Source organism: Lytechinus variegatus, chromosome 2 (genome assembly GCF_018143015.1).
Source record: "Lytechinus variegatus isolate NC3 chromosome 2, Lvar_3.0, whole genome shotgun sequence".
Lineage (NCBI taxonomy): Eukaryota > Metazoa > Echinodermata > Echinoidea > Temnopleuroida > Toxopneustidae > Lytechinus > Lytechinus variegatus.
Genome location: NC_054741.1, coordinates 6,972,065 through 6,983,243, shown reverse-complemented (window position 1 = coordinate 6,983,243; position 11,179 = coordinate 6,972,065).

Here is an 11,179-nt window from a genome sequence, read left to right as displayed (position 1 = left end):
AATTAAAATATTTTATTAAGGATGTCTTTTTTGCCCCAACACTTCGTGTTTAGAGTCCGATTTGCGCGAGGTGTAGAAGCTGGGGTCGTACTAAACCAAATATGGTAAAGCCGACGACCGAAGGACCCGTAACAATAAAACATTGTACTTATTTAGGGGTTCATTTCAGGGAATATTTGCCAAGAGTATCGTTTTGTTTCCAATACTTGTTAAGGGTAGGGTTTCACACGCCAATACTTGTTAAGGGGTGCATTTTCAGAATATGGAAATTACGTGTTTAGGGTGCTTTTCGAGACCCTATGGTCGCGCATGGTATCCACTCGTGAATGGAAGTGCCCCCCCCCGGGGATGTTTTGACAAAAGCGACTGCTAGGCGTTTCTGACCATTCCAGGGACAGCTTTTTTTTTTTTGGGGGGGGGTTGATGCCCTGTATAGGAACATGATTCATATTTGGAGTTACAGCAAAATTGAGAAGCAGGTGATTCTAAATCATACATATTATATATAAAATATATAAAAATGTATGATTTAACATTAACCCTGGGCCATAATGAATATCAATTAGGGAAACCTTATTTCTGGCACGTAAGAAAATTCTCTCACTACGCTGACAAATTAAAGTAAAAGTTTTTCTCTTGACGGAATAAGAGGTTTGGAGTATAAAAAACTTAAGTTTTAAACGATATATGGAATCCAGTAACCATGCTGACTATCGATGAAAAAAATCGATATATTCGGGAAAATAAATTGTTAAATGTCCTTCATGGCAAAGAGTGGCAAAGAGCGACCAAGAAGACTGTCGGAAATATTGGTGAATAAAACAACACAGTAAAGAGCTCTGGTCAAACCTTGTATTTGTAAATCTACATCAGCTCCAGAACTCAAGCCGAAATTGCTATTTCAGTTTCCCAATAATCGACAAAAGACCTTCCAGCTGTTCATTGTCATTTGACGGGCATCTTTAATACATCTGTGTTCTAGAATGCGTCGCGTTGAGAAAAACTCGCTATGCATCATGACTATGCAGAGTGCAACACATTATGAAACCCCCTAAAGGGAAAGTTCACCTTGGCAAAAAGTTTATTGTATAGCAGAAATTATCATGAAAAGTATTGGTGAGGTTTTGATGAATAACCAAGGATTTAAAAAAAGACTCATATTTTTTTTTTTATTTGTGACGTCATATTCCAGCAGCCGCGCCCTCATATAGTAAAAAAATGAATCAATGAAGCGTAATTTAAGAAAGGAATGAAAATAGTTTTTATTCTACCTCAATATCGCAACAAAAATTATTTCCACATCCGCTCCTGAAAAAAGTCGTCATAAACCACTTAAAGGATTGAAATTGATGCACTTTATATTACATAATATAGCGGGCAGCTGCTTGTTTATGACGTCACAAATACAAAAAATAGATTGTAATTACTTAATCTTTAAAGAATTTTTCCAAACCTTAACTAATTTTTTCCCCGGTATATTCACAAACTTTTCTTCAGAGTAAACTTCCCCTTTAACATTAACATGCTCAAGTTTAATCCTTCGAATGTCATATTCAGAAAGTCCAGGGGCGGATCCAAGGGGGCCCGAACCGGCCTCGCCACCTTATTTTGGGGCAGCCTGCATGTAGGAAAAAGACGTGTCCTTTTTAACTTGAGAGAAACCTTCAAAATAGAAAAGCAAAGAGGTATGCCCATATTTGATTTACGCCGGGAATTTACTGCCTCTTAACGGCCGACCCGAACCCAATAGGCCTACTCGGTAAGTCTATTATACCATATCAGGGGTTAAATTTGTCCAATCCCCCCCCCCCCACCTTCAAAACATCCTTGAGTCTACTACTGTATGTGAACACACTAGGTTTCTCCGGTCATTAGAGGACAAGTCCATCCCAACAGAAAGTTTGATTTGAATAAAAAGAGAAAAATCCAACTAGCATAACAATGAACATTGAAAATTTTAAAATGTCATAACTTTCTTGTTTTACATCCGATTTTGATGAAATCTTTAGCGTTATGCTAGTTTGATTTTTCTCTATTCAAATCAACAATTATTTTCCAGGGTGGACTTGACCTTTAAATTCAAGCCTTTAAATAGTAACCACGTCTTTATACTACGATCCCTGCACTGTAAAAACTGTGGTGTTAAAACTGACACCAATATAGAGTACCACACCCTGAGGTGTTAAAATAACATCCTAGAGATTGAACATACATTGGCGGCGGAAGCCACAAATTTTAGGAGGGGACACCCAAAAAATTTTGACAAGCAAAAAAAAAAAAAAAAAAGGTTTTCAACCCCAAAATTTTAAGGGGGACGTACGAAAATAAATTGACAAGCAAAAAAAAAAAAAAAAAAAAAAAGTCATCAACGTCCCCCCCTCCTCAAATTTAGGGGGGGACACGTCCCCCCTGTCCCCCCCGCTTCCGCCGCCTATGTGAACATAACACCAAAGAGTGTAAATGTAACAACCATAGGTGTTGTCCTAACACCACCAATTTAACACCGGTGTAAAATAACTGTTTTTGCTGTGTGCAGACACGCCTAAATGATCACACTGAACAAGCTTTGTGATATACTATTATATGTTCATTTTGTCCAAATTCAAAGCCCAAAATAACATTATGGGCGTTGTTGCGTGCGCCTGTAATCAAGCTATGTGGGGAAATTGCAAATTTATGAGGTTCGAGCCCCGGTCACGTCTTTCGGATGGTGACGTTAAGGGTCGGTCCCAGACTTAAATTCAGTCACCATATATCATTGATACACGTCTGACAAAACTCAAATACACCTACACATAAATTATGCAGGCGCGGATCCATGCCCCCTCGCACTCCCCCCCCTTCCGCCGCTAAAAAAAAAGAGGGAGGAAGAGGGGAAAGAAAGAAGAAAAAAGAGGAAGAGAAGAAAAAGAGAGGAAGAGAAGGAAGAGAAGGAAAAAGAGAGAAGAGGGGGAAGAAGAGCGGAAAGAAAAAAGGATACAAGAGGGGGAAAGGAAGAGAAGGAAAAAGAGAGAAAGAAAAGGAAAAGAGAGAAGAGGGGAAAAGAGAAAAGGAGAAGAAGAGTGGAAAGAAAAAAAATACAAGAGAGGGGGAAGGAAGAGAAGGAAAAAGTATGGGGAAAGGGGGAAAAAAGAGAAAAAGAGAGAGGAAGAGGGGAAACGAAGAGAAGAAAAAGAGGGGAGAAGAAGAGAAGAAATAAAAGAGGAAGGGGAAAGGAAAAGAAGAAAAAAGAAAGGAAGGGAAGAAAAAGAGAAAAAAGAATAGAAAGGGGAAGATATAAAGGTAAAAAAACAAAGGAATATAGGGGGAAAGAAGAGAAAAAAAAGAGAGGGGAAAAGGGGGAAAATGAGATACCTCACTGTAATTTTGAAAATAAATCTCAGATTTTCTTTAACTTTAATCTGTACCCCCACACCAAGAATAAATAATCTACTTACTTCGGCTGTCACGCAACTCCCACTTCCCTGGTTGATCCGAATTAACTTAATATAAACCTCTCAAAAAAAGTTTGGAAATCTGTGTTTGGCCATTATTTTCTTCCTACTCCCAATTTTAAACAATGCATATTTGATATCATTCAAAAGGTCATTTAATTTTCTTTAAGAAGATACAATGCTTATGATCATGCCATCACGAAAAGAGCAGGATTCAAAACTGTTGGATGAGGTCTGAATTGACAAGCTGCAAAACGAGCAGAAATAGTCATGAAGGGACAAGACAGAACATGGTTCTTTTGTCTGCGTCAGTAGAGATGAAAATCCATTCAAACCAAGTCCCTGCTTCTGTATAGTCACGGTACTGTGAGACGCATGGTTTGTGTCGTTGTTTGAAATATCCAATGGTTGTGAGACGCATGGTTTGTGTCATTGTTTGAAATACCCAATTTGGGTGATTCCATACGTGTCGTACGGGACATTTAGAGACTATTTGACAGTTTTTGACAAGAAAAAACAAAAAATATTCCAGTAACTATAGGTGATCATCAAGTACTACCAGAGTGTAAGAAAAACCAAGACTTAACATGACTTGAATTCACATCCTGTATAATACAGATTTAAAATAGTAATGTGTCGTACGGACGCAGAAAAAGTGTTTTTTTTTAGAAACCTCAAGTTTGTACTCAAAAGTCTGTGAGTTGGGCAGATAAATTTCATGAAAACTGAACTCAAATTGACACTCAATTACCAAAGATCAAACAAATTTATAAAAGAAAGCAAAATAAACATTCATGAATAAATAAAGCAAATTATAATTTTCGAGAACATTGTGGCGTACGGGACATTCAAAATGTGTCGTACGCGGGACATCTCTAAATTGAAGCCAAACTTTCTTACTTTATGTCACTTTGACTTCTTCAATCACATTATTTGGCTGATGATAATGATAATCCTATCAAACTAAGACATTCATTAGGTTAGACACCGCTATAAGCTGAATATTTCTGTCAACATATCATAAACAAAATAATGTGTCGTACGGGACAATTGTGTGTCGTACGGGACACTTGTGTGTCGTACGGGACACTTGTGTGTCGTACGGGACACTTGTGTGTTGTACAGGGCAGCCTGAATAAAAAAAATAACTTTTTATCAATCAGAAGGAGCATTGCCCCTAAATTCTTCCTTTTTTATGAAAAATCTTTTAATAAGTAGTCATTCAGGACAATATAATTAAGTAACCCAAATATATAGAATTGGGAGCAATATGTTATAATTTTTTTCATGATGGGAAATGTACAAGTGTTTTCACAGCATTTTTACGAGCTGAAAAACTTGAGGTTTTGTGTGAAGTTATATTTTAGGGAATTAATTTATGATTTCCAAACACTATTTAAACAATGAATTAATGAAACTTTTTGTAAATAATGGGGCTAAAATGTTATGATTTTTTATATAAAATGTATATCTACATGACATATGTCACAACTGTCACTTTTTTTGTTTTTTTTCTTGTCACAATTCTTTTTCTAAAGAAATGTGGTTCTACTTTTTCAAACCCATCCGCATTTCATCATGGTTTGTCTTATTTTCCAGATTTTTTTTACAACTTGAAAAAAGTAAGGAGTTTCAATACTGTACATAAAAAATAGTGATCATCAAGGGAAGTCCAAATAGATGATCATGATGATTGATATGTATTTTTTTACATCTTATAATAATTCCACATTAGCATGCAAGAGGAAGTCATCTTCCAGGCTAGGTTGAAATAATTATAAAAGTTTCTTTTCATGCTCAATGAAAAGAAATTAACCTGCTCTGATCAGTGAAAATCACCAGTTTAGCTGAAGGGATTCACAAAAGAATAAGCCTACATGAAATCAATTAAAATGTTTAGAATCACCCATTTCATGTTCTATGGAGATAAACAAAGTACTTTTTCAGTTCACTTTATGTTAAATCAATTAAATGAATTCAAATATGCCTACTATTTATGGTTTCTGAATCCAAATCCTGCAATTAAATGCATTATTATATTGTGTGTCGTACGGGACAACTTTTAATAGGACAATAATTGAAAAATGAAGGGCAGTAATTAGATCCTTATGGGATAAATCGATCACCCATGGGTCAAACAAATAGAAACTGATTTTATGAAATTGCATCATCAAAAATAAAATTGTAGGAAAAACTTTTGCATTGTCATGTGTCGTACGGGACATTGCCAAAAATAGGTTCGGAAAAATCAGGGCTGCCCCTATTATGGATCATGAAAATGTTGTAGATATTATTTGGAACCATCAATGATGTATTATTCTATTGACCTGCAATATTTCAAATCTTCTCTTGCTTTGCAAATAATTGTTTCAGGCGGTGTTTGTACTTGACTATTCAATGAGCAAAATTATTGAAAATTTAAAATTCCATTGTTCCCCCCAATTAAAACTATATCTGTCTTCACTTTTGGTTAAAACTCATAATTTTCATAAAATTTAGGTATCATAGTAAAATATTACACTACTTATGATTTATTGAAAGCATGTTGAAATTTATGATATATTTGAAGTTCTAGTGTGGAATCGCCCACATGCATGTTTGTTATGTTTTTGCTTGTGCAGAGGTGTGTTTGATTCCATGTTAATGTTGATGTTGAGGTGCATGAAAACAAAAGAAATTACTGAAAAACTCACTCATCGCCACGGGTAAAAAGAACAGTGACTGTCAATATTGCGTCATTTTGCAACTTTGGAATTTTGACCTTGCCCCACATTTCAAGGCACTGCACCTCCATGTGAATGATAATCATATCATATAGGCTATCATTTTAAAGAAAATTAAATGATCTATTCAATGATATTAATTATACATTGATATTTACTAAAACCGTTGAGCAATTATCGGTCAAAGTAAAAACAAAACCGCTGAGAAACTCACTCATCACGGAAAAAATAACAATATTGTGCCATTCTGCAGCTTTTGAATTTTGACCTTGCCCCACATTTCAAGGCACTGCACCTCCATGTGAACCATATCATGTAGGGTATAATCTTAAATTATTTATATTAATTACACATTGATATTCATTAAAACCGGAGAGGGATTATCGATCAAAGTCAGATTTCCAAACTTTTTTTGAGGAGTTTATAAACAAAATGGCCATTGAGTTAGGAATTGGTGAGTGGAGCGGACCATCCAATAATAAGAGAGACCGAAGCTTTTCATGCTTTTGGTCTAGTAAAGATACAGCTCCGTCATTATAGGGCCTAGCTACTCTGGTAAGAGGCAGGGTAAGAGGTTAAAGAGGTCCAGGTTCAGAAGCAGATCTAGAGGGGGGGGGTAACCCCCCCCAAAAAAAAAAAAAATCTTATCTTTTTTTTAACTTGTCATTTTATTTTATTCTATTTCTATGTATTTATTTCATTTATTATTATTTCTTTTTAGGCTAACAGTGCTTATTCCAAGGTCCCCAATTCTTTGTATCTGTGTTGTTAACTGGCCTTACATTGCAGGAAAATGCAACTTAATTTTACAAATTTTCATGGGGGTTAATTTGGCAACGACCTCTATACCAAAAATAGTGGTGTTTTAGATGCAAGAAAACGCCATTTTCACACACAGATTTTCAAAAATTTTCCCTACTGTGGGAGGGGGGACACCCCCCTCCCACACCCTCCCCCTCTCTCGCTTGGACTCGGTCGCTACGCTCCCTCGCATACCACCCCAACCCCCAACCCTCCTTTATAAAAAGCTGGATCCGCCCCTGTGGTTGAAAATATTTATATAAACAAATAGAGTAAAATTCGAAAAGCGAAACGCTGAAAATTTCATCAAAATCGGATAACAAATAAAGTTATTTAATTTTAAAGTTTAGCAATATTTTGTGAAAACAGTTATAATGCACATCGTCATGAATATTCACTCATTAGGTGTGCTGATTAGTCATGTCCCCACTTTGCCTTTTCTTAGTTTATTACATGAAATCATAAACATTTCATATGTGTAAATGATGTGTCTCAATTATGAAATAAGTTGCGGCAATAAATAAATAATGCACCTAATGAGTTGTTAATCCAATTGTTTTAGTTCTTGGTAGAAAAACTTTGAATAAACCTAATTTCATAAGATACAAAAGAACAAATGGGGATATGACATCATCAGCCCACCTAATTGCCATTGTTTCACCGGAATAGGCCTAATGCAGATCTTTAAAATTCAATAACTTAATCGTTATTTGTTGTCCAATTTTGATCAAATTTGCAGCATTTTGCTTTGTGAATTTTACTCTATTTATTGAGATACAACTATCTCCAGCCTGGACCATCCATCCCTAAACGAAATTGAAACCCCCAAAGGCTTAAAACAGAAAATCGCTCGCGCTTTGCGCTCGCGTTTATTCTTTTTAAAGAAGTGATATGACATTATATTCATGGATTTTTGTATATAGGCTTCAGTTGCTTTCTTTCATGAGATCGAACATGCAATTGAATGCACGTTATGTTTGCATGGCATAGAGGAAGGGCGCCATTCGTTTCGAAAAGTACAGGGGCGACGCAATGCGGGTCAAATTTGTGCCCCCCTCCCTGCGAAATCCTGGATCCGCACCAATGTGCATGTCTTAGTCTGGAACAGATTCGTCAAAAGTCCCATCAAATTTATTACAGTTTTGGGTCGAGACAACACTATCACATTTTTGGGGTGAAATTATTACATTTCTAGGGCTATGACTTTTTAACACTATATAATTATTTTTTTCATGGAAGATCCCCCCCCCCCCGAAAAAAGGTGGAAACTATCCAACATACATACAACCCCGTGCTTTTTGTAGATCGACGGGGGAGGGGGGGGGAGAAATGGGACTGGGCAGGGCCCATAAAGTTGGAAAAAGCGGAGCACTCGGCCAGGCCAGGCCGCCGAGCGCTATATATAGCGCGGCGCAGTAATGACAGTATATGACAGTAATATTTATTCTCAGATCACCCCAATGGGTATTGGAGAACACAACATTTGAATCATATTTACATTTGAATTATAAACATATTTACAAAAAACAGTGCGTATCAAAAAAAAGTTTACACTTTGAAAAAGCCTTGGGAATTAAAAAATATACAACATGTGGGTAATTTTTCACATATAATCTTAGGTTTGGGTCTCATCTATCATGTCTATCTAATTCAAGTAAAAGTTTTGACAGAATGTTACACTTGAGTGAGCACTGTCCATTTTTGTAAAGCTCGCAGAAATCTGTTTGCGCAGAAATGCTTGTTTTCAGGCTGTGTCAAGGGGAAAGGGTGAAATCAAACTTATCCTGCGCAACATTTCTCATACTATTTCTTTGGTTTTTTAGTCAATTGAAATAAAACGGATACATTCAAGCATTTAGTAATAATTTTACCACCTGAATTGAAATTTCAACACTTAGAAAGCACAAACTTTACCCTTTTTGTCCCAGCTGGATCTGAGGACATAACTGAATCTGAACAAAAGTTTATATCAGACATCTCCAGTATTTTTCACTTAAGTTTTGTCATTTAAAGTCGGTTTACAATTCATTTTTCATTTGATAGTTGTATCTCCACACTTTTCCGAAGCTTGGCAATGATTAAGAAAATGGAAATCGAGCCAATCACAGCTCAGTGTTTAACAAATATCATCACGATTGTCTCGTTGTGTGGGGAAGTGGGGTGGGGCGAAATCCACTCTTCAAAGTGTTTCGGGTAAGGAAACAAGTCAAAAAAAGGGTAAAATATATCTTCAAATCAATGTTACGAGCTAAATTCAACTTTTTCTTAATGATTAAGGTCTACCTTTATTCGTATAACTATTTCATAGTTCTGCGCAAATAATTTTTCACTAACTTTTCAAAAGTGACTGGTGCTCACTCAAGCGGAAATATTTTTCGACAGTTATATCGTTATTTGCTTAAATGGATCTGTACCAATGTTAAAATGTGGAAAAATCTTCAGAATATTACAAATATATGATTTTACAGGATTTTCTCTATGTGTAAACTTTTTTTTTGATACGCACTGTATATATATATGAAAAAAAAATACAAACAAGAAATCCACATATTTTTCTAAAATATTAGAACATATTGTAATAAGATATAAATACAGTATTTCTTGAATTACCAAATCATTGAATAAACAGAAAGAAAGTAAAACATGATGCGTACAAAGGCACCAGCAGCAAACTGAATGCAAAAATTAAACAGTTTATCAAATAATATATAATATGTGATATCTATTATAATAAAAAAAATATTAAAAGATAAATAAAACGAAATAAATAAATACTTCTATTCTTTGATTACAGTTTCAGAAGCGAAGCATAATTATTTTACAAAATTTAGCCAGATTTAGAAGTGTGTTTAATTTAGCTGTGTTGAATAATTTTTCCATTTTGTAAGTGTTAGGCTTCTTTGTGAAGTAATTGTCTAAATATAATATTCTCTCTGCTGAAAAAGCCGGACAAATAAACAAAAAATGGTATCCATCGCCTATAAGTTGTGATTGACACAGATTGCAAATTCTATTATTTCTTTCAACGTTTTCATATCTCCCTGTAACTATTGGTAGACGATGGTTTTCACAGCGAAATTTTGAAAAGCATATATTTTTTAGGAAAAACAATCATGTACTAGTATTTTTCTAATTCAAGAGACTTTTTATAGATCCGATAATTAATACATTGAGAATTATCATACATTTCCGAGTACCAATTTTGAAAGAGACAATCTTACGTTGATCAATTGTACGTTTGATCCAAGTACTGTTTGTGATTTCACATGTATACCATAAATCAGACATTCCTAGCATATCGATAGTAGTTTTAATTTTTTTAAGCCATGAAGATTTATATACGTTCTCATTATACAAAACCTTCAAATTCTATATATCATTCCCGATAATTTGTTTTCCCAGCATGTTCTAAATTACACCAGAAATTAATCATTCTATTAGCGATATATTTTTCGAGACCATATCTACCAATAGTTCGCCTAACACCATACAATTAGCTGTTGATTTTTTCAACTTTATAATTTGCTTACAAAACTTCATGTGGAATATTCTCATATAACTTCAAATCCCCAGATTTCACTGCCATACAGAAGAACTGGAATAACAAGTTGGTCAAATAATTCTAACATTATATCAATAGGCAAGTCCAATGAATATGACTTTGTTAACAAACTATACATAGCTCTTCTGGCTTGGTTCAATAATTGTTTCGTCTGTGCTTTTTTAAATCTGTTATTATAATTGAAGGTTATTCCTAAATATACATACTCATCAACTGATAGTTCATGGTTGTTGAAATGAAATGATGGTAATTTCCGCACTTTACCCCTAGAGAAAACAACAACCTTTGTCTTATCTGAATTGACATGTGAAGACCAAATATTACAATATTCATATAACGCATTTAAGGCAGTTTGTAAATCATCAGGAGATCAGCTAAAATCAAAGTATCATCGGCAAAAGCAATGTGAACAACTTAATGTACACTTGTATCTCATTATGTCGAGCATGTGTATTAATTTTTATTGGTAAAACATTCAAGCCATGATATTTATCCTGGAGAAAACCACTAAAGTCATTTAGAAAGAGAGCAAAGAGCATAGGTGATAGGTTTTCTCCTTGTCTAACTCCAATATTACATTCAAATAGGGAAGATATTTCGTTATCTTTGATTACACACGATTTCGCGAACCTAGCCAGTCGACGGGAATTCCCCTATCG